The 26,774-nt window shown below is 46.1% G+C and overlaps 1 protein-coding gene and 1 pseudogene across 9 annotated transcripts in view; one reads left to right on the forward strand and one right to left on the reverse strand.

The window, feature by feature from the left end:
* Positions 1 to 340: 340 nt before the first annotated feature.
* Positions 341 to 26,774, forward strand: part of KCNS3 (potassium voltage-gated channel modifier subfamily S member 3) — a 212,774-nt gene continuing 186,340 nt past the window's right edge. For 4 of the 9 annotated variants that reach the window (XR_013441605.1, XR_013441606.1, XR_013441603.1 and 1 more), the window contains exons 1-2: positions 1,094 to 1,263; positions 23,798 to 23,989. The gene's annotated coding sequence lies outside the window, so the exon portion shown is untranslated. Of the gene's footprint in view, positions 499 to 1,093; positions 1,264 to 23,797; positions 23,990 to 26,774 lie in introns of those variants that run through there. The other 5 variants (XM_078055996.1, XM_036100122.2, XM_078055995.1 and 2 more) reach the window with 5 other exon arrangements.
* On the reverse strand, positions 9,643 to 9,901 carry LOC118540797 (10 kDa heat shock protein, mitochondrial pseudogene; annotated as a pseudogene).

Here is a 26,774-nt window from a genome sequence, read left to right on the forward strand (position 1 = left end):
AAAGTGCCTTTCACCTTTTCCATGCATCTCTTTGCTCCTGTCCCCTCCCGTGTGCCAGCTCAGGGCCTGGAACTTAACTCTGTGGTCTTGCTAGGTGCTTGTCTGAGGCCAGTGGTCAGCAGGTGCTGGGTTGGGGGCAGTTGTCCCATTGCGTGATGTGGGGGCGGGAACACCCGGGCGCCTACAGCTTGGAGCAGCTGGCTCTGAGGAATTATTGCAAGTCTGCACAACTTAAAAATCTGCAGTTTGGGGGCGGGAGGGGGAGCGCGGGGGTGGGTCCCCGAGCGTCCCATTTCTCCTCCGGGCGGTTCACTGAGTTCTTGCTCACTGCAGAGGGGCCGACCATGCCTTCCGGACCACACGCCGCCCTCGCTGAGGCCCCGGGTTGTTCCTCAACCTCGGGCTGAAGGCATCTCCCTCTGACCTCCTCTTCCATCCTTCGGGAAGGAGACCCGACTCGTCCCCCTTCCGCTCGGTGCATGTTGACTTGGTAGGTAAGTCGAGGAATGCAGCGTGTGAAACAATCTTGCTCTGCACAGTGCACGAGTCTTCGGGCAGCGGGGCTGGTGGTAAACAGCCAGGACCGGGGCTGTTTCCTCCTTCGCACTTTGTTTTAAAACAAGTTAGGGCCTCGGTACTTCCTAAGAGAATCCCGGCAAATTTGCAGAGTGTCCCTTGGGGCCGCGACTTTCGAGAGGCGGTTGCCGGAGCCGCGGGGCCGCGGAGGAGGTGCTCTGTCTCCCGCCGAATTGCGGGCTCCAGCCGGGAGGGCGCGCAAGTGGGAGGCAAGGGGCGCGCTCCTGCTCCCACCGGGACAGGGCACGGGGCTCCGGGGGTGACTCTGCACTCGGGTCTGGGCGGGGGTGCGCGCCCCGCCAGGCTTCCAGTCTGTCCTCCCGTGCGTCCTCAGGTCGCACGGCCCGAGCCCCGCAACCTGCAACCGCCCTCGGCCGAGCGCCTAGCCCTCGGCCTGGGGAGCGCAGGCGGAGGGCCCGAAGCTAGGCGGCTGGCGAAGCGGGACCAATGGGGCGGCGGCCGAGCAGCCGGCCCCGCCCCGTCCCGCCCCGCCCCTGCCTATTCGCGGCTCCCAGGCTCCGCGCGCCCGCCGGGCGGGACCGACGGACCGACCCAGGCGGGCCACCCGGCTCTCCTCGCCGCCGCCGCCGCGGCGGGCGCGGGGCCGCGCGGCGAGGCCTGATCCATGCAGCGCGGGCGGGCGGCGTCGCCAAGCGGAGCGAGCCTGAGGCGCCGGGACTCCTGCAGGTACCTGCTCGTGTCCCCTCCTCCGCGCTCACTCCGGCGACTTCTCCGTGCGACCCCGCAACTTTCGCCACCTTTTGCTGCCCCTGCAGCCCCGTGGCTCGGGTCACGAGTGCACGGCCGCGCAGGTCTAGGCCCGCAGGGGACTTTGCATTCTGCTGGGCGCCTGTCTCGCGGCGCCCCTCATCCTCCGGTTCCCGGAGCCCGCCGTCGCTGGAGTCCTAAAGATCCGCCTGTTGCGCGAGCTGCGGGCGGCGACACGGTGGCTGGGCCCCTCGGAAGGCCGCAGGGAGGGTATCTGGGATCCGCTGTTGGGCGTGGGGTGGGTAGCTGCGGGGTGGAGGACGGACTGGAGGCGGGAGAATCGGGGAGCCGGGGAGAGGCGGCACTTCGCGTAGGGCATCCCTGGGGCGTTTCCTTAGCCGGGAAGCCTTTCCTTCTCTTCTTCGAGAGGAGGCGCTTTCCTGGCGAATGTAAGTGCTTCCCGGGCCGCCTGCTCCGCCTTCTTCCCTGTCATTCCTCCCCTCCCCTTTGCCCTACAGCGGTGCCAGGCGCCCCGCGACCGTCGCAGGGCAGAGCGCACCCGGGGCCCTTGTGCTGGCGCAGCGCTGCGCCCACGGACTGCCGGCGCGCTCTGGGTGCGAGCGGCTTGGGGCTTGCAGGGCCGCTGTGGAGTCGCCCGCCGACTCCCCGCGTTTGCCTCGGTGGTGGGGGGTCGGGAACTTCCCTTTCCCGCGCCCCTCTGGGTGGCAGCCCGAGCTCCTGAGGTGAATGCGCTGGTGAGCGAGCCAGACCTTCCGGCAGGGGCCGCGGCAAGCCGGCTGGGCGCCTTTCGCATTGCAGGGCTCGGTCTCCCCCCCCCCCCACCTCCTTCCCCGCTCTGTCTCTCCCCGTCTCTTTTGGGAAAGGAGCACCTTTGGCATCCTTGGGGTGTCACCCACATCTCGGCTAGGGAGACTGAGCCGGTAGGCTAACTCGGGCAGCCCGCGGCAGGGGTGGAGGGCGGCAAAGAATCCCCTCCACCCACCCGAATAACCCGGGGGCTCTGGTTTGGTGCCTGATCCTGAGCGGATGGAGCGGGGTTGTGCCTGGTCTTCATAGAGAGCGGACTTGGGGTTCGTCCCGCTCTTGGATTTTTTTTTTTTTTTTTTTTACTTTATTTTACCCTTTGAAGAGTGGGGCAGGTGAGGAAAACCGGATCAGAAACCTTCCCCTCCCTTTTTCATGTTTTTGTTTGAGTGATTTGCATAACCATTTGCTTAGAACTGTATACATTGCCCCCCTTTTTAGACTACTTGCCAAAGCTCCCCAGGTAAACAGGAAGCAAGCATTTTCCTGAGCACCTGCCCCCACACAGGTTAGGCTGAAAGAGGGTGGAGTTGATTTTGTGGTTGAACTTGGTGTAATATTTCGGTTTCACTCCTCACCTGGGTTGTAAACTCCGTGGGGACATTGATTCAGTCAGTTCGCGTTTACAACCGGCTCCCCCCGGGCTAGGTCCCGGGCTCCGCTCTGGGGATACACAGTACAAAATGAAGTCCTGCTCCCCCTCTAGTCCGGTTCTCCTTTTTCCTTTTTCACCAGATTCCTTCCTTGTGTTCTAATATTAAATTTGTCTTTCCACAACTAGGGATTGTCAATATTGGGGTAGGGAGGAGAAGGTGATGCTGAAGTGCTTAAGAACTCTGAATCCAAAGCAAGTCCTGAATATTCTAAGGAGATTTGTGGGATCTGTTTTAATTCAGTCTTGTGTCTGAGCCATTTTTACCTGGAAAATCAGTGCGAATAAGCCCATTCATCAATGCAACAAAGCCAAGCTTTTGCTGGTCAAGTGCATAAAAGCAAATGGCCGGGGGGGTGCAAAGCAGTCTTTGCTTTGTTTAGAAATATTAAAATATTAAAAATCCAATGCTCGGATGCTTGGCTTTGCCAGCAAAGCACCAGCTAAGTATTTTTCCTTCTTCCTTATTATTATTATTATTGTTATTATTATTTTTAAGAAAGATGGGGAAGAGTGGGGACTCCAGACACCTCCTCTGTCTTAAGTGAATTTCACCCTCCACAATAATCCTTCGCTGACTCTGTGTCCCTCTGTTCTACCTAAGAGAGATCTCAATCTGCCCTGGGTCTGGCATTTGGAGTTGGAATGTGTGCAGCTTGGAGAGCAGGCGCCACAGGGTTTTCCTCCTCCTCCTTTTTTTTTTTTTTTTAATAGAGAACATTTATTGGCTGCATACCATATGCCGGCTACTCTGCTTGGCAGTTTTCCAGGCATTATCTCATTTAATCTTCAGAACCACCCCATGAGGGGGTGAGGCTTTCCTTCTTCATCACAGTGTTTCTGGGGGAGCCAGGAGTAGATGGAACCCCTCTAGGTACATTCTGAGTCCCATGGGAGACCAAAAGGGTGGGGCTGGGCTTGGGGGTGCCTAGTTGGAGGCAGAGTGGAAGGTGGGTGTCCTTACTGCCCTGGCTTATCAGGTTTCAGGAAGGTGGATTCTCTGGAGTGCCCCTTGTGTGAACTACCCACGAGGACCTGGGCTCCAGCCCTGATTTCAGTCTCTTTATGGCTCCTTGACTTAAGTCACTTTGCTTCTCTGAGTCGCAGTCTGTTCAGCTACAAGGATCTACATGTCTCATATTTGTTGTTACCCTGTACTAGGCACTGTGCTAAAAGCTCTGGATGTATTGACTCATTTCATCCTGATGATGGCCTTTAGCGGTGGGGTCTATTACTACCCTATTTTATTTGTTAAATTTTTATTTATTTATTTATTTAATTTTTATCGACGTATGGTTGACATGCAATATTATATTAGTTTTAGAATATACAACATAGTGATTTGACAATTCCATACATTACCCAGTGCTCGCCAGGATAAGTGTAGCAATCATTACCCTATTTTAGATGAGAAAAAAGAGAAAAATGGGTGACTTAGGCAAAATCACCCAAGTAGGACTATGTGAAGCCAGGATTCTCTCCCTGGCGATCCAGCTGCAGAACCACTGTGGGATGCTGCTCTCCTTGGTTATCCCTACAGCCCCGACGCTAACCTACGCTTGGTAGGACTCAGGCCGGGTTTGTTGAGTAGTGAGTGGTAGGGGTGGCTTGCCGTTACCAAGTGGCTTTTTGGCCTCTGTCTCATCCTTAGGAAGAACCTTGAAAATTACACTGGAAAAGCGTTCTTTTTGCTTTTGCCAAAAACATCTTCTTTCCAATATAATTGGGAAAAAGGAAGACAGACCATAAAGATCATGGGCTAGGTAAACATTATGACTATCTCCAGAGAAAGTACTTGTTATCGATGAGAAATCCAGAAAAGTCGGAGAACACTTTGTACTCTGAGTCAAATACATCAAAAATGCCAGCAAGTAACCAGCCTACAAGAATTTATTGTGTGGGTGCCATGTGCCTAGTACCGAGGCGCCAAGGGCAGAAAGACTGTAAGACGTGTGTTCTCTGAGCCTGAACATACAGCGGACCTCAAGACTCAAGAGTAACAAGCACTAGACAGGTCAATACAAGATGCTAAATATTTGCGTCCTGATAAGTCACAAACTGTCACATTTGTATAGCCTGCTCTAGTTGGCAGAAACTTTCACAGGGTTACCTCATTTCAGTTCTAGTAACAGAGTGTGATATGCAATTGGTGGGGTGGGGGTTTGGAAGCCCATATTACAGATGAAGAAAACGAGGCAAAGTGAGCCACTTGGACTTGGCCAGAGCAAGGGGTCTTCTGACTCCAAAGCCATCATCTCTCTGCCTCACAAGGAATGTAGTAGATGTGGAGGGTCCTTGGAGGTGGCAGAGTTTGAATTTCATCCCCAAGCTGGCTTTTGGTCACTGCTCTTGGCTAGTCAGGAGGAGCAGGGGTGGAGGAGAAAGTATTTATTGCTGTTGTTTTATTTTTGCATTCATGAGTCTGGTATATGAAACGTGGAGAGAAATCCCAATTATGATGAATTCGATAACAATGTTGAGAATGTGCAATCAAACATAGAACCTGATTTAGAAGAATTTCCATCCCTGTCTTCGTTGATCACTTTTCTTTCTCTTTTATCATTTCTTTGTGGGCAAGGGGGTCCTGCTCTCTTTGGAATCCTGCAGAGCCTTGCACCACGGTTTGCTTGGAGTAGATACCCTTTAAAATTATCTTTAATTGCACAAGTGTTGAATGATAAGGGCCTAACATCTGCTTTTAGCTGATAATGTTACAGATAAGCAGTTAATGTTGACAGCAGCTGGTTTCAGTGTGCTTGTTGAGGTCTCCCGTGAATGAAAGCCTCCTGCTCATCATCCTGAGCAGATCAACTGAGCTCAGCTGAGCATCGAGCAGATGCTTATCAGTGTTGACTTAATGATTAACTTATGTGGTCATATATATCCTCTTTACATATTCAAATATATGCAAGCATTCATTCCACAAGGATTGGAGTACTTACCCAGCATTACGTACTGTTAGGTGCTGGGTATGCTGTGGTAAAGGAAACAGGCGTGGAGGGGTGGGCGGTGGATGGGGAGACAGACATTAAACAAAGCAATGCAAACATTTAAGTAGTGCCAGGTGCTCCAAAGGACTGCCTGGGGGAGAGCAACAAGGGTGGGGAGGGCACTAGGTTAGATGGGGGAGCCAGGAAGACCTTTCTGAGAAAGGGACTTTTCATTCTGAGGGATGCACAGGAGGTTATCAAGTGATAAGTGGGAGAAAGAGAATCCCAGGATGGGGAAGGAGTGTGAGGATTTGAAGGCAAGGATGCACACTGAGCCTTGGAGAAACTTCTAGAGAGCTGGGTGGGGGGGAGGGCGTTGGGAGAGGGGCTGGAAAGGAGGGCAAGGGCAGATCATGCTGCACCCTTTACGCCAGCTTAGGGACCTTAGAATTTATCCCGGGGGCTGCGGGAAGGAGCTCGTGGATTTGTAGGGGGGGCAGTATCAGGAGTCAATTTACATTTCTGCAAGATGGCCCGTGAAGACGGTGAAGAATAATTTGAGAGGCTCAGGCGTGGCAGTTGGGAGCCTTCTTAACTGGAGCGTTAGAGAGTTGGGACCAGATCAGACTGAGTGGAAACCAATGGGAGCTGAGGAAGTAGAGGCCACACTTGTAAAACTTGGCTCTGAAAGGGATCAGAGAGGGTGTGTGGATATGCCCGTCTATGTGAAAGCCACATAGTGCTGAGGTTAGGGAGCTGAGTCCAGCTCCTCAATGAACCAACACGTCCACATCTCTGTGCTTGGAGTCAAATGGCACTAGAGCTTCTAGATGGTTAAGACATTTGAATCCTAGCTCTGGTTTTGTCTCTAATTTTAGCTGGGCAAATTTGAGTTCATCTCTTGTCCTTCTCTCTTTTTGTTTTTGTTCTTATTTTCCTCATAGCCTGTTGATTGTATGATTGAAAAAATAGGTAATCTGTCTATGGATGTTTTTCTTCAATAGTATCATTCACATGGGTTAATTTGGATCATTTTTATAAATTGAACTAGGAGAACTATGAGTGGGTATGTGGAACATTTGTGGTGAGATTCTAAGCATTTGCTCTTTGATGATTACCAATAAGCTGCTTTCAAATTGCCTTAAATGGGGAGACAGCAGTGATAAGCCTGGTGGTGAGGAGATGCCGAGCCCTGCTGAGCTATGCGGGGGTGAAGCCTAGTGGAGGGCCCCGGGCACGGCTAAGCCAACTGTCTGTGTCTCCCCAGTGGAATCCTTCCTTACCTGCTGTTCCTCATCCCATGAGAGTCTTCCTCTTTATCCATGGGTATCTTATAAAAAGATGCAAGAGAGGTACCTCTGGTCTGTCATCTGGAGACCCACGTTTAGCAAAATATGATGGCTTAAAGATCAATAATGAACATCACAGAGAGCCTGATGGGACCTTGAAAAAGTGATCCAGGGGCACCTGAGTGGCTCAGTTGGTTAAGCGTCTGCCTTTGGCTCAGGTCATGATCCCAGGGTCCTGGGATCAAGCCCCTCGTCAGGCTCCCTGCTCAGCAGGGAGTCTGCTTCTCCCTCTCCTCCCCGTTTGTGCTGTGCTCTCTCTTGCTACCTCTGTCCCTATCTCTGTCTTTCTCTCTAAATAAATAAATAAAATCTTAAAAAAAAGAAAAAAAATGATCCATTTTTAGCTATGTGGAATGAGAGCGTAAATAGGACCATAGAACTGAAAGTTACTTCAAAGATCAGTTAAGACATTTGCTGTTTCCTTCGGGAATGCGACTTCTGTCCTGTCAAATAATTATGGTGGTGAGATAAAGGAATGGCAGCAGACTAAAATATGGGGCTTGAATATGCCCACATTTTTTTTAACTTTCATTCTTTTATGGACTGGTCTGGCTTTCTTAAGCGCTGACTGACATGCCAAGGTGAATCTAAGAGCATTTCCTAGGATTTACTTAAGGTAAAGAATTTCATCGGCCAGAGGGGTGGGAGAACTTGGCAGCTAAAGACTGTGGTTGGTTGGTTTGGATTGAGAGGAGATGCCTGGGTTCTGGCAAAAAGTTAGGTCAGCACTCTTGTCTTTGAGGTCAATAAATCAGACCTTCTGGGCAGGGTTTTTCTCGTGGGTTTTTAAGATCCCAGTTTTCTAAGTGTGGTACCTTCATGAGGCTGCTGACATCAAACCTCCTTCTCCCTCCTCCTCTTGGTGATTAGACATCACCTGGCCATGATTTAGCTCTGAGGCTATTTCAGGGTTGAACCTTCTCCTCCTCCAGGCTAAAAGTGTAAATGAAAAGTGTCATTATATGGCAGTGTCCTCCTGTCTGTCTATCTATCTCTCTATCTATCATCTTTTTTTAAAAAAAGATTTACTTATTTATTTTAGAGAGAGAACATGAGCAGAGGGAGGGACAGAAGGAGAGGGAGAGAGAATCTCAAGCAGACTCCCCGCTGACTGTGGAGCCCGCATGGGGCTTGATCTCAAGACCCTGAGATAATGACCTGAGCTGAAATCAAGAGTCAGACGCTCAACCTACTGAGCCACCCAGGTGCCCCTCTATCTATCATCTTTGCCAAAGAGTAAAAAGGTATCAATATTCCCATCTCTTATCATCTCCTTAAATCACAACTCTACAGGGTAGGCTCTCTGGATATGCAAAAATAGGAATCTCGTTGGACGTTCATAAAATGCCCGAGAACTTTACCTTTTATGTAGTTTCCCTGGACTTCTTTTTTTTCTTTTTATTAACATATAATATATTATTTGTTTCAGGGGTACAGGTCTGTGATTCATCAGTCTTACACAATTCACAGTGCTCACCGTAGCACATACCCTCCCCAATGTCCATCACCCAGCCAGCCCATCCCCCCCACCCCCCTCCACTCCAGCAACCCTCAGTTTGTTTCCTGAGATTAAGAGTCTCTTATGGTTTGTCTCAAGACAAACTCTGGACTTCTTGACCTAATTTGAAAGGAGATGTCACTGTGGTACATCTTTGTGGTGATGCACACTGAGTTTTCTCCCAGCGCCCCCAGACTTAAAATGCGGACACTGCAGTGCATTTTGCCTTCTCATTTAGCGTCCTTTATATGGGGCTTTGAAGCAAAGAGGACAGGATGTAGTTGTGTGATGTGGCCCTAAACTCTAGTGGGTTTGCTTTTGGCTGTTTTCGACCAGTCACTCCTGTCAGCCACATCATTTAAAAGCACACAAGCAAGCCCTGTTTTACAACCTTTCATTCGTAAGTTAGTGCCAGCAGCTCAGAAATAAATCCTACGGAAGCATTATTAGACACGGGGGTTAGGTTTCAGAATGCGCGCGAATGCAGAGGTAAGTCACAAGGAGTGGGAAGCTAGATGGTTCTTCATGGAACTCCAGGATTGTGTGGTGTCGAAGGGAGGCGGAGTTCTCTCTGCTGGAAGCAGGGCCCCGATCCACATGCCACGCACACAGACACACACCCTCCAGGGGACAGAGGTGGTGTGAGCTGCCTCGCCGATTGCATAGAAGTAGACAAACCACAAAGAAGTACCAATTGCGTATAGAGTTTCAGTTTGACAAGAGGCAAAGAGTTTGGCAGTTAGATGGTGCTGATGGTTGCATATTAGGAATGCATTCAGTACCACTGAACCCTACCCTTAAAAATGGTTAAGATGGTCAATTTTATGTCACGTGTATTTTATCACAATAACAAAATTGGAAAAAGAAAAGAGAAATTGAGATTCCTTTGTTTTGGTCTCAGATTCTTTCCATGCTTAAACATTATTAAGAACCCCCCCAAGGTCCTGTTAATGGGGGTTATATCTATCAATATGTTTTTTCGGATACCATTCGTTTATTATAAAAGAGAGACATAGAAATTATTTACATGATGAAAGATTTCACAACTTCAGCTGTGAATGGGCAGCTTCACGTGATACCATTACAATAATAATGTGTTTCAGTCTAGTACTTTCTGAGAATGTCACCATCTCTAAATAAGAAATAATCCTTGTCATCTAGAACTGCTTTGGTGCCTCCATATTCTGGGAGAAGAATTTTATCTCCAACTTCCACGCTAACCTCTCCACCCTTTCCTTTAGAGCCCGAACCAACAGCTGCTATTGTTGCGTGCGATGCTTTTCCTTGAGATTTTGGCTATACTCCTTTCGACTAGAATTCGGTCAAAGAGGGGAAGAAACTTTCTAAACACCTGTCCTGCCATGACTTCAGCTGCTGCAGTGCATACTCTCATCTATCAATATATATATTAGAAATTAAAATAGTTACATTTTAGGGGTACCTGGCTGGTTCCATTGGCAGAGCATGCAGCTCTTGATCTCGGGGTTGTAAATTGTAACCTTGACCACGTTGGGTGTAAAGATTACTTAAAAAAAAAAAGATAAAATCTTAAAATAGCTACATTTTGAAGTATTAATTATTAATTCATTTAAAATGACAATATTCTCATGGCATGTTAACATAAATGGCATATTTTTATGAAAAATATCTCTTTTCAAAACAAAAACAATGCAAAGGTGGCATTGTCTTATATTTTTACAAGTGTATTTATTGTCTGGTTTAATGGAAGGCAGTGGGATTCTTAGACTTGCTTCTTTGTTTAGTCTGTGATCTCACACATCATATACTCCCTAGAAAACTCCACTGGACACTTGTGAGAGAATGAAAGTAAACAGGAAAATATCTTAGTTGATTAGGAAAACAGTTTTGATCTTACGGGCCCTTTGAAGGGTCTTAGGAATCCCAGGGGTCTCCCGACCACATTTTGAGAACCACCACTGTAGAATAAATCTGCAGCCAAGTTAATTTTTTGTTGTGTTCTACATTTTAGCTCCTTTCATCAAATGTTATCTGAACTTGAACTTTAGCATCTCAATGTGTTGTTTTATCTGTGATTTCAGATGAAAGAACTAGGTGGCTCCTGGAAAAAAAAACAAACATATTTTTCCCCCTGAGCTTATATAACAAACAAGCAACAAAAAAATTCTGTTTGCACCATTCTATTGTTAATTTTTTCAGAAGCTACGCGGTTGGTCTATTGTGGAACTATTTTGAATTTTGCTTGCTAAACTAACTTGAGTAGGAAACGCAAGACATGGAAAATTTTGAGTGTGAAAATCAGGTAAAGAAAGCCATGCTTTCCTCCAGGGTACACAAAGTTTGCTTTTTTCAAGTGTACATTCCTGTTTACTGTGGAGTCTGTCCTGAGGTGGTACCCAAAGCTCTCTCCTGGGGCTTGGTCTTGAACTTCACTCTCAGGAGGATACCTCGCTCTTCAGAGAATCTCCTTGTCCTCCCTCCCGCTCTATCCCACCTCCTTCTCCCTTGTGTGGAAAACTTGGAAATGGAGGGTGCACTTAGGAAATGAATTGGAAAAAACAGAGGTGTGAGATTTAATGTTAATAAGTCAAATTGAAAACTTTCTGGCTTGCGTTGTCTGGGGAATCTCATTATTTTATAATTTTGTTTTCATGTGGATGAAGTATGGAATTAGTCACAGCAGGTAGTTCTGGGGAAAGTGTTAAAAAAACTCCTCCCAGGGTGGCTTCTAGGAGCTGGATGTGGTTGTTTGTGAAGCATAAAAACATTTTTTTCTACCTTCCAAATAATGGATTAGATGCTGTATGAATGATCATCTTTATTTTATTATATCTTTTAAAATGTTAAATGAAACTTTTTTTTCAGCCCATGAAATAGCCACTGTGGCAACTTACTAGAGCAGTGACATTTGGTTCTTTGAGTTCCTTGCGAACATACTGAGGATTTATGATTTGGCATAAGCACTCTGTTACTTCTAGTAGCAATAAGCACTTTTCTACAATCCATTGGAAATGTCATAACGTGTTGGGCGCTCCCACTGGGTAGAGAGAAGCAGTAGCTCAGCGAGAAATCCTCATCCCAGTGTGCTGGAGCCCCCAGGAAGGCACGTATGTGAAGGCAACTCCCAAGTGGCCTTCTTTGCTCCATTCTGAGCAGGAAAATCCTTCTTTTACCTCAAGTAGATCATTCATTCAGTCATACTTCCACCCAAATCTCCCGCTTGTTGGCTATGTGTCAGACATTATCACTGTGGATCCGCGAGGTTGCTGAGGAACTGGGACCAGGGGTGCCTGGGTGGCTCAGTCGGTTGAGCGTCAGGTCATGATCTCTGGGTCATGAGATGGAGCCCTGCATCGGGCTTATGCTGGGTCTGGATCCTGCTCAAGATTCTCTCCCTCTTCCTCTGCCCCTCCTCCCTGTCCCCCCACGCCCCCCAAAAAAGAAATTGGATGGAAGCACCAAGGAGATGTGCCTATTTTTTTTTTCCTATTTAGCATCAGACGTGTGTGTGTGTGTGTGTGTGTGTGTGCATGTTCTCACATGTGGTACACCAAAGCAAGTGTCCTGAAAGAGGTGATCTTTGAGCTGATTTCTTGAAGACAAAAGTGGAATTAACTGGAAAAGAAGGGAACAGAAGGGACAGCTTCAAGGAGTTTTGGGAAGGAGAGTACACTCTGAGATTGGGGATGGAGAGTAATTTGATGGGGTTTAGGCAGAGGGGTTTGGAGTAGATTGGTGGGTGCCGAGACCAGAGAGGCCAGCAGGATGTTCTTGCTGCCTCCTCTGTGGGCTGAACCATATTGAACCTCATGCGTAAGTGCTGGATCATAACAATGCCTACCTCTCTGGGTTGATCTGTGAATTAGAGAAGTTCATCCAGTCATTCATTATTTTTTGCTGGGTGTTAACAATACAAAGATTAAGAAAAAGTAGGCCCTGCCTTTGTGGGGTTCACAGTGCGGTGGTGGAGGCTTCCAGGAAATTGTTCTACTGCAGTTCAGCAAGTTAGAAACTCGATGGAGGCAGGCAATGGTAGGTGGGGGCCTGGATTTGGGGCAGGGAGATGTCTGGGGTCAGGGCTTAGTTCTGGAGAATATGATGGAAAATATGAGTCTTGAAGGGCATTCTGAGCAGACAAATGAGTGAGAAGTCAAGGATACTTTGGGAGGATTCCTTATACTTCTAGAGTTTGAGTTGGTTGTGGAATGTGGGGATAATGGATGAGGAATCATGATAATGACAGCTAACATTTAATTGAGCATTTACTATGTACTAAGCAAAAAGGGCTTTATTTTTTATTTTATTTTTTTTAAAGATTTTTTTTTAATTTATTTTTTGACAGAGAGAGACACAGCGAGAGAGGGAACACAAGCAGGGGGAGTGGGAGAGGGAGAAAAAGGCTTCCCGCTGAGCAGGGAGCCCGATGTGGGGCTCCATCCCAGGACCCCGGGATCATGACCTGAGCCGAAGGCAGATGCCTAACGACTGAGCCACCCAGGGCTTTATTTTTATTATCTCATTTTTAGTCCTCATGACTGCTCTATGTGGCATGTGATATTTAGTATCCATGTTTTACAAATGAAAAAACAAAAACAAAAACAAAAACAAGGCTCAGAGAACTTAAGTAATTGCCTAAGGTCACACAACTAGTGGGTAGTGAAGATGGGATTCAGACTCAAGCACTCTGGGTCCAGAGTTTATCATGAAGGGCAAGGGAGCTATCAGAGGACCTGCAGCCTGCACATTTTAAGGTAGCTTGAACTTGGCATGGAGAATGAATCTGAAGGTAGGGGATGGAGATAGGTCTAAGGCAGGGAAGACAATTAGAAGTATACTGTAATAAACCATGGAAAAATACCAAGTGTCTGAATTAAAGCAGAGGCAGGAGGGATGAGGAAAGGAAAGGAATTTGAGAAATGTTTGGGAATAGAGGATGAAGGGAAAGTGTAGACACATTTATTTTAAGGTCCCCGTGGGACATTCAAGTGGACTTGTCCAGGAGGCAGTTATCAGAGCCTGAAAGGGAAGGGGGAGATCAGGGCTGGAGATACACATCCGGGCTCTGTAGTGCAACGAAATTCCCAGGGAGAGAAACAGAGGGACAGGAGAAACCCGGGGGGTTGCAGTGACACCCATTTGAGGCTGCAGATTGTCTCCAGTATACAGATTTGTTTGATTTGGCTCACAATAGCAAAGCATTAAAACCAATAATTGCCAACTTTTAGAAAATTGGGAAAGTTCACATAAAAATAAGATTTGTGGGTGTTCTCGACAAGCTGGGCGATCCGACCACCTGATGTGCACAGATAAGGGACAGCAGTCCCCTTTTGGCAGGGCTGATGCTCTCCAGCTTGTCACAGCGGCCAGATGTCCTCTTTTTTCATTTTAGGCACCTGCGTGGCCCCCTAAGGTATTTTATTTTGTGACCCCCCCCCCCCAGGTTTAAGGTTTGGGAAGATGAAACAGAGTTTCACAGGAAACCAAGAGTGAATAGTCAGACACGTGGCATCAGTGACCCCCAGGGGCTGGGAGGTGGGCAGTGACAAATGCCTTGGACAAGTAAGTCACACGCAGATGAGAAGTGTGCTTTGGGTTTGGTCATCTGGAGGTGCCCTTAGCAAAAACGCTTAATGGAGTGTTAGGGCAAGAATTGCACAAGAGGAAGGAAGGGTGAGTGTAAAAAATGATTTCAAGAAGCTGTGTTGCCAAGAGCAATTGGGGTTGGGAGAGTTTGTTTTGTTACTTTTTAATATGTGAGTGACGTGATCATATCTATATAAGGATGTATGTGATATAAAATAGTACTTTCTTTGTCCTCGACTCACATTCTGTAACTACAAGGAATCCAGTCTTAGCTTTGCTGTTCTTATTAAAGCAGAGTGCTCCGGGGGCTGGAATGGAATGAGGTTCCCTGGGGTGCAGGCAGCCCCGCCACATTCGGACCTTCCCAGCGTTAGGTGCGTTTTTGCTGGTTTGAGGAACAGTGCCTTCAGATGGGCGACGGTGCATTTCAACAGCAGCAGGTCAAGCTGAGCAGGGTCCGTGCGGTGACTTACTGCCTGCATTTACTCCTGTGATTGTACACTGCCCGTTTCCTTCTACCGCTTGCCAGGTGGGATCTGTGTGATGATCTGATCAGCGAGCGTCACTTCTATTTCAAGCTGGGCGAGTGGGCCTTTTACTGGTTGGATGCCACGTACCAGTTTTCCCATTTACTTTTTTGTGTTTGTTTTATGACATAATTTGATCTAATAACTTATTGTGTATGCGGGTGAGAATTTGTCTATTTTTCTTTGTGGGTTTTTTTTTTTAAGATTTTATTTATTTATTTGACAGAGAGAGACAGCAAGAGAGGGAACACAAGCAGGGGGAGTGGGAGAGGGAGAAGCAGGCTTCCCGCGGAGCCGGGGGCCCGATGCGGGGCTCGATCCCAGGACCCTGGGACCATGACCTGAGCCGAGGGCAGACACTTAACGACTGAGCCACCCAGGCGCCCCTTGTTTATCTTGTCTTTGATGAGAACTCTTTTTATTAAGGAAAAAAATGCATCTCCCTCTGCAATGGCTGATAAATAAGCTACCTTTCTTCTGTGGTGACCACAATTTCACAGGCACATTTACTGTGATTTTTCTTTTCTCCCAGGAATACAATGAGCAGGGGAGGCTTTAAAATTCAACATGGAATGGAAGCAGCCACAGCCAAGCTGTGTGACAAATGTTACCCTGCTAATTAATTCAGCAAATAACTTTTAAGAACCTACTGTGTGTCAGACTAGATTGTAGCCACTTGGGATATGGTGGAGCTCATGTCTGAGTGGGGAAATAAATAATAAATATGATAAAAAAATAAAGTACATGTCTCTAAGTATATTTTAGGGAGTGATAAATGCTAAGGAGAAAAAATAAAGCAAGGAGTGGGGGATGGGAGTTTCACTGCGGGGTATTTTAGATAGGGTAACCATGAATGGCTTCATTTGGAAGCTATCATTTGAGTCCAGGCCTGAAGAGAATGGGGAAGCAAGCCATGCAGTCCCCTATGGATAGGGCATTCCAGGCACGGGGATCAGCCAGTACAAAGGCCCTGAGGCAGGAATGATGAAGGAATAGCAGGGACACCAGTATGCTAGTTGGGAATGAAAGAGAGAGAAGAGAAGGAGATTAAATCAGGTAAGTAAAGTGAGAGGAAGGGAGTTTTGCTTCGAGGAAGATGGAAGCCCCTGAAGAGTTGAACACAGGGGTGACATGGTGTGACTTATATTTTAACAGGATCTCTAGGTAATGGATTCTTAACCCTTTTGTGCCATGGACCCCTTTGGAAGTCTGGGGGAGCCTATGGACCCCTTTTCAGAACAGTGTTGTTAACTACAAAATATAAGAGCCACAGTATATAAAGGAATCCAACTGTATGGAAATATACAGTTATCAAAATACTTAAACCAACTTACGATTTAGTGATATATGTGCTTCTTCATCAACTCCTTAAGGACGATCTAGCAATAGGTCTGTAACTACTGTGATTTCAAAGAAACAATGAACTTACGTGATTATTTTCTGAGACCTGGAACGAGTGTGCTATGATATAAAATTACCTGGAATTTCTTATGGGGTGAAGTCACGGGTACTGCTCTTTACTGCTCTGGGCCACTGCCTGCATTTTTATTAGGAGGAATTACTAAATTTTGGTTAGAGATTAGTGAAAATCAAGACTTTGATTTTCTAAATCAATTGATTTAGATCATCTAAATTCAAGGACCTCCTGAATTCTGCCTGCTGAGCTCTGCTTTCCTGCGCTGTGAGGGGGAGGTGCAAGAAAGAAGGGGGGTAATTCATGAGATGTTGCCCACATTTCTGTCCTTGCCACTCTCTGCACTTTGTAGACAATGCTGGAATTCACCGTTTGGCATCTTAGGTCACTGCAGTGCCTGGTGGATTGCTGTACCTAAAGCCAGCCTCTAATTTCCAGATGTTCTGGAAACAGCGATAACTCTGAGCGGTTTTTTATGACTCTCTGACTGGTTCCTTGTGGCTAAATAGTTCAGGAGACTTGAGTTATGGTCCTTGTTTCAGCAGATTCTCTGCATGGCCACCTGCAATCCGTTCTCCTTTCCTAAAGCTATCGCTCACTCACCTTTGTTATTCCTGGCTCACAGAGGTGTGGCTAGTACAGGTAGAGTTCTTTATGTTCTACATGAATATCCCTGGGTCACAGGGCTCCATTAGCCAGACTCAACTCTTTTCTGCTCTCTGTACATACCACAAGCTTTCTAGTCCCCACAGCTTTGTTGTATTCGTTCCTCTCCGGGGAGGACGACCTTCTTACTCTTACCTGTCTTCTTTACTTGTTCATGTCTGACCCAACCCTCAAGCCTCAGCTCAAATGCCACCTATTCCTGTAGTTTTCCCTCCTTCCTGATCCCAGAGGGACCCCTTACCTCCTGTGAATTTCCATGGCATCTCGGTACCTCTCCTCAGGGTACCTGACATCTTCTGCCTTGTACTGCAACTGTTCATTTACCTGTGTACCCTCCTCTAACCCCTTCTAAGCAACTGTAAGCTCTGAGGGCAGGAGCCACGTTGTCTTCTGTTCTCTGTAGTTCCTGGGACAGTGCCTGCACAGACGTGAATGAGCGGCAGAAGCGTATGATTCTACAGATGACAAAGGAGCCCGTCGGTGGAGGGTCCTGTCTCACCCAAATCCATACGTTCACTTAAGTGTCTATCCTGCTCCCCCTTCCCCTCCCCAAGTACTGACCAAGGCTGCTTTTGATCTTTTATTTTTTCCAAAAAGAAATGACTATTTATTTATTTATTTATTTGACACAGAGAGAGAGAGAGATAGAGAGCACAAGCAGGGGGAGCATCAGGCAGCGGGAGAGGGAGAAGCAGGCTCCCTGCTGAGCAGGGAGCCCAACATGGGGCTTGATTCCAGGACCAAGGGGGATCATGACCTGAGCCGAAGGCAGACACTTAACCGACTGAGGCACCCAGGGGCCCCGAGACGACTATTTACATAAGTGTTTCATAATACTTGCAAAGAAAGTCACACAATGTTGAGGGGTACAGAGTAGAAAGCAAAAATCACCCCGAATTCTAGCATCCAGAGAGAATGCATTTAACATTGTTGTGTATATTCTTAGAGATTATTCTTTATCCCTTTGTAAAGTTAGACCTCTTTTATAAAGATCAGATCATGCCATATGTTGTACTATAATTATTTTCTCTTTTTACTTAGCATATTGTGATGATCTTTTCATGAATCTATAGGTAGTAGAGCATTGTGCTTAAGAGAATGGCTTTAGAGCATTATTGTTTAAATTCAAACCATGAGGCTATCACTGTTGACCCTGGAGAGTTAGTTAATTTCTCTGTTTACCAGTTTCTCCATCTGTAAAATGAATCCTGTAAAAATACTACTTGTTCAAGTGTTGTGAGGGTTAAGTGGGTTCGGACATGCAAACACCCAGAGGTATTGAAACACCTGATTCAGTATACGGGAGCTCTTCCTATGATTCAGTGTTTTTAATGGCCACAGAATATCCCATTACATGGCTACCTCCTGATCTAACTGACTGTTTTCCTATTGATGGACATTTAGGTTGCCTTTGACTTTTTATTCTTATGAATAACTACCGATGCCATGAACATCCTTGGATACCCATCCTTGCACACTTGTCTAATTTATTCCCTCAGGACACAGTCTCTCTGCTGTGAAACCGCAACTTTGTAATGCACTTTGTTACAGTGGCCTCCAAAAGGTTTCCTTTTGCCTGTTTCCATCACTATTACCATGGCATGATAGGTTTTTTTTTTCCTCTACTCTCTAAAATTGCTTGCTCTCAGTTGTTCTTTTAATCACTGTGCTAGTTCAGACACTTGATGCATCAGCCATGAAAAACACTGGGATAGATGAGACTGAACCCAGGGTCTATGGCCCCTGGGTGGGCTGATTTGCCTGCCTGTGTCCTGGCTGTAGTCTGAGCCCCTGATTCCAGCCAGTTCTGCTATAGGGGGTTCCTGCAAGGGGGAGGGAGCCAGGGCACTTCCTTTCTGGGGCTGGTGGGATAGTGGCAGCCATATGGACCACTCAGGATGGTCCCAGAGCCCTGTCATCATGTGGGGATGACCATGCTGGGGTCAGTGGCTGCGATGTTTCGCTCCCTCTTATGAGGTGCCCACCCTTCCACAGGGCTTTTCCTCGCTTTCCTTTCTGAAGATTGCCTTTGGAGGTGACTCAGTGACTCAGCAGTAGCCTGCTGTCTCCCTCTGTTCCCTAGGGAGGGTTGTCTAGGAACACAGAACCCGAGGAGAGGAAAGTGGTGTTTAGTTACCCGTGCTTCAAGCCTTAGGGATTTCTGGAGATGGTATTACATTTACTCATTCTGGATAGCCAAGAGAAGTATAATTTATATTAACTTTTGAAATATAATTTAGAAGCTTTGCTTTGGAAGGCCCTTACTTGTTTCCTCCCCAAAGACCAGAACTTCCATACATTTATTTTTAATCCCTGAATGTATTAGACCCTGAGAAGTTTTCATTTTCTTCTGGGGACAGAGCAAAAATTTTTTAAAAAGTCATTGTTAATTCAAGGATTTCTCATATTAACGTATGTCTTAAAATTTGATAATTTGGAAAAATGAAGTAATTCAGGGATATTCTTAGTAGTCTACTGTCGGAATCAACTGGGAGGTGGTGTATTCTTCTGATTGCTTTGGGTTATAGGATTTAAATATAAGTACAAATTTTCTGGCACCCTATATCTAATTATGGCAGTCTGATTGTGAGATTTTAATTTTATTTAAGCAAAACCTCAGACTACAACTCTCATTAGTTAATCAAAATAGAAGTAGGGTCGAATTTCACCTTTTGTTATTATTCCTATTATTTCATTACTCTTAGATTTTATTGAAAATTAGTCTGTGATTGATAAATAGGGGTAAGACTACAAAACTGACACGTATTTGCATTTTTCTTGGGACATCAATGAATTTCCACAAGATTGGAGCTTGGTCAGGGGTGGGTGTGGTCAGCAAGAGGACCCCTACCTACAGATAGCTGTAGTAAGACATCTTTCAAACTGTATGTGTGCATTGCCCTGTGTGTCATCCTGGCACCAAAAATGTTAGCAAATATCAGATAGATTCTCAGAGAAAATCACTAACCTTTACTCTAGACTCCAATTACCTGAAGCATGCTTCGAGTCTCAACAAAAGGTTAACCTGCCTTTTATCTTTCCTCACTTGCAAAGTTTTGCTTGTCTGACACCAGAAATGCCATGACTGAATTCTAGAACGGGTTTCCAGGGGAACATCCCCGGCCCCTCTCAGCAGATGAGGTACGATTGCAATCTGCCATTCTGAGCCTTCTGAACTTGCAGATTCCAAATCTGAGTATCTGATTATCTGAGATCTTTTTACGCTACTTTAGAGCAGTCGTTCACAACTGGGGATGGTTTTGCTCTCTGGGGGACATTTGGCAACTTTGGTTGTCATGACCTTAGGGGACAGGGAGGAGAGGTGCTTGTGGGTTGAGGCCAGGGATGCTGCTAACCGTCCTGCAGTACATCGCACAGCCCCCCGCAAGAGGATTACCTGGCCTCAAAATGCCAATAGTGCTGAGGCTGAGAAACTCTTCTGTAGAGGTTGGCAAGGTCAGGGTGTCTCCAGGGAAGCTGGCTGGCTGTCAGGATGGTGCTTAAACGTGCTATTTACCTGGTGACCTTATCCCAGGTCAGGGTCAGGCTCTCTGGCAGCCTGGCAACTTCAGAAACTCACTTTCAGGTGTCCTAGAGTTGATCAGACTCTAGCAGATTGACTCTCATAGAAACTTACAGAAAATGGAGTTAATAAACCTCTTCCTCCCTTGTTATGTGCCACGGATAAATATATCTCGTGGACAGAGTGGACATGCTTGCGTGCTCTCTGTTGCTTCAGGCAGTCTAGAATCAGAACAAGGAGAGGTTTTTGGGTATCTAATGATACCTGAAACTCTAGGTGTAGACACTTAAAACTCCACTCGAGATGTCCCCATCGGGGCTGGACGATGCGGCCTCTTCAGGGTGAGACCTCCTTTGGAAAGTGGTGGGATGGGTCTTGGGCAACCAACTTTGATCTTTTACACTTTCCGCCTCCGCTTCCCTTGACCAACTGCCTTTCATTATCCATATTGATTCTTTTAATTAATTTACTCTTTAGTCTTGTTTCCTTGGGGGAGAGGAATTGGTTCAATAAAAATGTGTCAAGCACCATTGTATAACAGGGATAATGAATATGAAGACTGATATTATAACACTGTCCCTAGCTGGAGGCTTCTCAGTCCAGTGGGTAGACGGAGGTGACAAATTTCAGAAGAATATGAGCAGGGCAGTAACAGGTACACTCAGGATTCTGTGCAAGTACATAAGACCCAGATCTATGCAGCAGTGGCCCTCCAAGTGTCTGCTTTGATCTCTCAGACACTGATTTTATAGTTTAATTTCTGGAGAGCAACCTTAGTCCTGTGAATCTGAGTCCTGGGAGATGGACATCAGGAGTTATTATTACCCCTGTGTACTATCTGCTTGTCCATTTGATTTTCCTCGTTCTGTTCCAAGATTGGATGTCAGCTCTCTGGATGATGAAAGAGTCCAATAGGCCACTTAATCTTCACCCTCTCCCTCTCAGTAATGGAGCCAGTCATTCTGTACATTTTTGAATGCTGTCGTCAACCCACCAGGAAATATAGCCAAGCTGGAGTGTTCATTGCAAGGATGCTGCAGAGGGCCTCCCTTTTTATTGTGCAGAGACTTCTACAGAGGCTAGCAATACTTGAGTGAACCTGATGTGTTTTGCCATGATCCTGCTGAATCACTCAGCAAAGTCAGAAACCTGCTTAGGTGCTAAATTGCAAACGATACCATCTTCTTTTGAACAGTTACATGCTGATAGGGGTGGTGGGAACATAGAGAATGGAACCATGTGGTGGGATTGTTAAGCAGGAAGGGGAGACTGTGTTGGATGCACACATTTTTCTTTCCCAAAGTCTGCTGGTTTGGGGCATGTTCTGCTCACTTCTCCCAGTCCTTAACTTTCCCCGACAACTAATTTTTTTTTCAGTAATTCATATAGTCATATCAAATATAATTCATATAGTCACATCAGGCAGACTTACCTCAGTTTGAATCCTGGCTCTGGCATTCACTGGGTTTGGAACTTTGGACAAATTGCTTCCCTGAGCCTTGATGTCCTATCAAATGGGAATCACAGTTAACATTTTTTTGAGGATAGAGGTGATGTGTGTGAAACTCCTGGAAGGTTCGGGCATGTTGTAGGGACTCAGAAAATGCTGGTTATTATTTTACATGGAAAGGTCACCCTTAGAATGTGAATGCTCTAGGAGGGGTGTGAATTGACATAAATTCACACTGAGAGCTATTGACTTATTGACTGGTATTGTATCTTTTCCAAAAATCTAGTTTTTTGGACAGGAGTCTTGGTGATGGAAAATGAGGCAGAACACTGGCATTCTGAGTTTGGAGGGAGACAGAGAAAAAAAGGCAGCCTGGGAGGTTATTAATTCATCAGACATTGATGGAGGGCCCACAGTTTCTGTAAAAAAGACACACTTAGCTCCCCTCTCAGTCTGTCCCTGGGCCAGTCCTTCTGTGATGAGCCAGTGCCCAGCAATGCTTGGGGGTTCTTAGAAGTGCCAAATAGCCTAAGTACTTTGTTAATTTTTTTCTTCAATAATTAATATAGTCATATCAAAGCTGTTTGCAGTTAATTATCTCCCAGCCAGATTAATCTTACTTTCCCTTAACATGTGCTACATTGGGAAAGGAAGACTATATGTGTGTGCTGTACCCTTGAAAAAAAGCACGGCGCATTTCTGCATTTCGGTGGCACGCAAGTATTTAAGACTGTCCCAATGATGAGTTGCTGGGAGGTTGTGGAGGAGGAGGAGAAGGAGGAGGACTTTAGCTCCTGAATTGATTTTATTTATCCCTGTTGAGATTGCTCTACCTTTTCTGCTAAGAGTCCTGTCTCAGAAATTCACTTCGAGTAGAGCTGCATTTTTTTTTTTCTCCTGGATCTTTCCTTGTTATCTTTATTAGAGGTGAAAATGCACTGAAGGATTTCTTTGGCCATTATTGGGACCGGTGTGTTCCTGCTTTTCTCCGTCTCCATTGCCCCCTTGGTGTTGGTAGGATACCATTCCTTGTTTATTACATTTGGTCCTGGGCCTGGGAGCTCCTGGGGTGGGGAGGAGGGGGCAGGCACTGTGTCTTGTTTGCAATCCCAATGCCTAGGATAATTCCAGGCAGATCCTAAGCTATAATGATTGTTTGTTTAATGACTGATGTATCCGAAGGCACTTCTTTCATTTTCAGTCTGAAGCACGGAATCAATCTTTTCTTCTTCCTCTTCACCCACCCCTGGCCCCCTTTAGGACCTAGCATTGATTGGAAAACATGAAAATCAGTGGATGGATGCTTAGATACTAATATAAATCTATGGGGAGGCATCAACATGAGGCAAGGCTTACCTTGTTGGGAACTGGAGATTTTTTTGCTTTCTTTAATTTATTCAGAGAGAGACATGTAAATTTGTCCTTTTGTTTTGGTACAAGCTTAACGCCCCCATACACAGTACACACACATCCGTAGACAGCACACGTTTAACCCGAGGACTCTGATCTCGCACGCATAGTCATTTCTGATCTGTGAAATACAACAATGGACAAATAAAGCAAAATCGAATTTGGCCAGCCTTTGAAACCTATTGATTTCAAATTAGAGCAGCAGTGTTAATTCTATTAGAGCAGTCACACTCAGAACTTGGTCTCTGAAATGGATGAAAATGTATTCATTTAGAAGCTTTTAAGTATATCCTTGATAAATTAGCCAGGAAAATAATGCTCCTAGAAGAAACTGTGTGGGAGGCGAATGACTACAGTCCTAATGCTAGTGCCTCATTTTAGCTTCGGATGTTTTGTTGGCCTTGGGGTCAGTGGAGATGTCCCAAGTGTCCACTATAGTCAAAACCTGAGGGTCCTTAAGGCTGAGAGTGATTGCGAGTCAGGTCCTGGGGCCGTGATGTCTCCCTATCCCTGTGTCCAGTGAGAGTGATGGTTCCATGGCCAGAGGGAGGGTGTGTGTGGAGAAGAACACCCCCTCCCTGAGATGAGATGGGGCTCTAAGAGATGGGTCTAATCAGTAAAGTGCCCAGATCACTGAGTCTGAGTTAGAACGTCTTGAGTGTGTTTCTTCCTTGGAGCTAAAACTTGACCTCTGGCTTTTTCTGCAGGTGAGAGTGATTTCCCAGTGGTTGCTTTGGCCCATTCAACCAGGAAACAGGATTCTTCTCTTCTTTCTGGCCACTAAATGCCCATGTGTACCACACACACCCGTGAGGGAAGAAGGGCGGAGCTTCGTGGATGGTGATGGACATTCCACTGGACAGGATGAGGGCAGAGAGTGTGCCATCGACACCACAAGGGTAAGAGATGCCACTGATCTTTCCCCTGGCCCCATTATTAACCAGAGGGAGGGGAGAACGAGCCTTACAGCGTAGTGACAGAAATGAAGGTCGCACACCAGGGAGACTATTCTGATTAAAATTCACTGGCAGTTGGGGCAGTAAAAGAGGAAGGTGAGAAAGCCAGCCTGGAAGGATTAGGTTGGATTCTTTTGGGGGATGCGCCAAGCCAGCTTTGGAAGAATCAAGTAGCCCACACTGCCCACTCCCCCTTCTGATATTTATGGCCCAAACTGGAGGAAGTAACAACTACTGTTACTGTGTGCCTGGAGACATATTTTGTTTGAGCCATGTAATGTTGAAAACATGTTTGATCAATTCCAATTAAACTTGAGATACCCCACATAAAAATCAGGATTTCCAGGTCTCCTGGAGCACCATAAGATACATGCGTCCTGGCTCTCTGTTCCCACAAAGGACTCCGGTGCTGAGCGGCCTGTGCCTCCGGATGGTTCACCATAGTCCCAACCAACCCACTTCATCTGTTTAACTTACTTGTTTGCCACCTGGAGGCATTTCATTTCACCTTGTCTGGTCTAGATCATTCCACTAGCTCTTGGACAAAAAGAGTGATAGCCTTTTAATTCTTCCGGATCAAAGTGAGTATCTTTCACTAGATTAGGGGCAGAAATTAGCATACGGGGCTGAGACTGTAGAGGTGGTAATACACGATTCCTTCCATGCTTTGGGTGTAGGGACAGCACCTGTGGGGGCCGGGTGAGGAGAACTGGGAAAACATTATAATATCTTGTGGTGGGTGCTAACATAATCGTGCACCCACATACAGGGCTGTTGGGAGAGGGTGAGAGGGGTTAGGACGCGGGTGGGGAGAGCTGTTAATTTGGCCCAGGTGCGTTCAGATTCTCCCAAACGCCCCTGGACACCAATACGAGCATGTGCTTGTTCCTCCACATGAGGTTCCTCCATGTAAGGTGACTCCTGATGGGGTACCTCCTGCAGAGTTAAGGCTCCCCTCTTGTGGCCCATCCACTTCTTTTCCTGTTTCAGGTCCATCCGTGATTCTTTGTTTTTTACCAATAAGACAGATTTCTGGCCTCAGTAAAGCACTCAGCCTTCTGAGCGACCTCTGCTTGGAGATGAGCTGTATGAATGAGAGGCTTCCTGGAGTTTCATGTATTCTATAGGCTGGCGCTGGGCATGACCTTCTAGATGTCTCATAAGCAGCCCTTCATTTCCTAGAATTGCACTATTTTAGCTGCTCCAACAACATCTCCGTTTCTAAACCACACGGGGTGGGCTATGCAGTGACGCTGGAATTTCACCGTGCTCTCTGCTCTTCTCTGCCCAGTACTGATGACCAATTTTCTGTTCCTTACGTGTTACCCACCCCGGTGCACGGGGAGCTTGCTGTAAGAGAAGGTCAGGGAAGGTGCCTGGTGGGAACACCTCCATCCATAGGTGTGGATTGACTTTAGATTTCTAATTCTGTTTACATCTGCTTGTTTTTATTTGGAATATCCTCACATGCCATGGGTGGAAATAGAATTTAGCATGACCCTCCCCCTTTTAAAAACATGAGTGATTTCTCTTTTAAATTTAATGGGATGAAATGCAGCTCTCAGAATATCCCAAAAAGGTGGCAGTATTAATTCTGAAAAATGCCCTATTTTTTTTTTTCTAATTTGATGGAAGGATTAATGTAGATTTTGGGCAAGTGGGAGGGCAGAAGGAATCTAGGCTTTTGTCTACATTTATGGAATCGATTGAAAAAAGTGATTCTGCCCAATCAAAATACTGACTTGTATTTGTTATGCTCTTGTTACTTTTCTGAGCAAAGCAAGAGCATCAGCAAAGTCACTCATGCACATGTGTGCATGTATATTTGTCAGCCTTGAAAAGACAGTTCTGAGAGTATTTTTTAAGTGAGTTTGAGAGCGGAAAGCAAAAAGAGAGGGAAGAGGACTAAGAAGAGGTGAGTAAGAGGTTAATGGCTTCGAAAAGCCTTTTACAGGGTGGTATTCGGAGAGAAGTAGATCAATGCAGTTTTTCTTTTAAGCTGCCGGTGAGTATCTTGGATTTTTGACATCTTTTTCTTTCTTTTCAATACTGTAAACACCAAGAGGCCCAAGGTGGCCAAATACAGTATATAATGTTCTCATCATGAGTAATTTGGGTTGATAGTGGGCTGGGGGAGCGGCACAGTGAGCTGATGCTTTTCTTGAGGAAAAGAATGAATATAGTATTTGGGTTTTCAACTTTGTGGCCAAATGCCTTTTGTACTCGTGGATGTGCCTGATTTGAGACCCCCATGTATCTTCGGCATACTTATACCAAATCCCCCACTAAAGAGTATAGCGCTCTTTAATGAGGATGATGAAAAACTAGGTAAATTCAAAGATCAGCCAGTCCCTCCTCCTTCCCACTTAAAAAAATAAATTAAGTACTCATATTCGAGGCATAGTGGAAAGAGTCTGCCGCATAAAATCTGGATAATGTTGGGCAAACTCTGTGCCTCAGGTGTCCCTATTTGCAAGGTGGGGTATAAGATCTATCACTTAGGACGGTTAGGGAATTAAAGGAAATTATTCATTCATTCAGTGATGCTTCCTCATTGCGTCCTAGTGCCCGGGTACTGCACAGGCTGCTGGGAATTCAAGGGTGAACAAGTGTCTATTAAAGCACTTAACTATGGTGCATGGCCCAAAAAGGTGCTTAGTAAATTTTTCTTGAAACATTTTTGATGGAGAATTTTAACATGGACAAAAATAGGGAGAATAATACATTA

The sequence above is a fragment of the Halichoerus grypus genome, chromosome 10 (genome assembly GCF_964656455.1).
Source record: "Halichoerus grypus chromosome 10, mHalGry1.hap1.1, whole genome shotgun sequence".
In the NCBI taxonomy this organism is placed as follows: Eukaryota; Metazoa; Chordata; class Mammalia; order Carnivora; family Phocidae; genus Halichoerus; species Halichoerus grypus.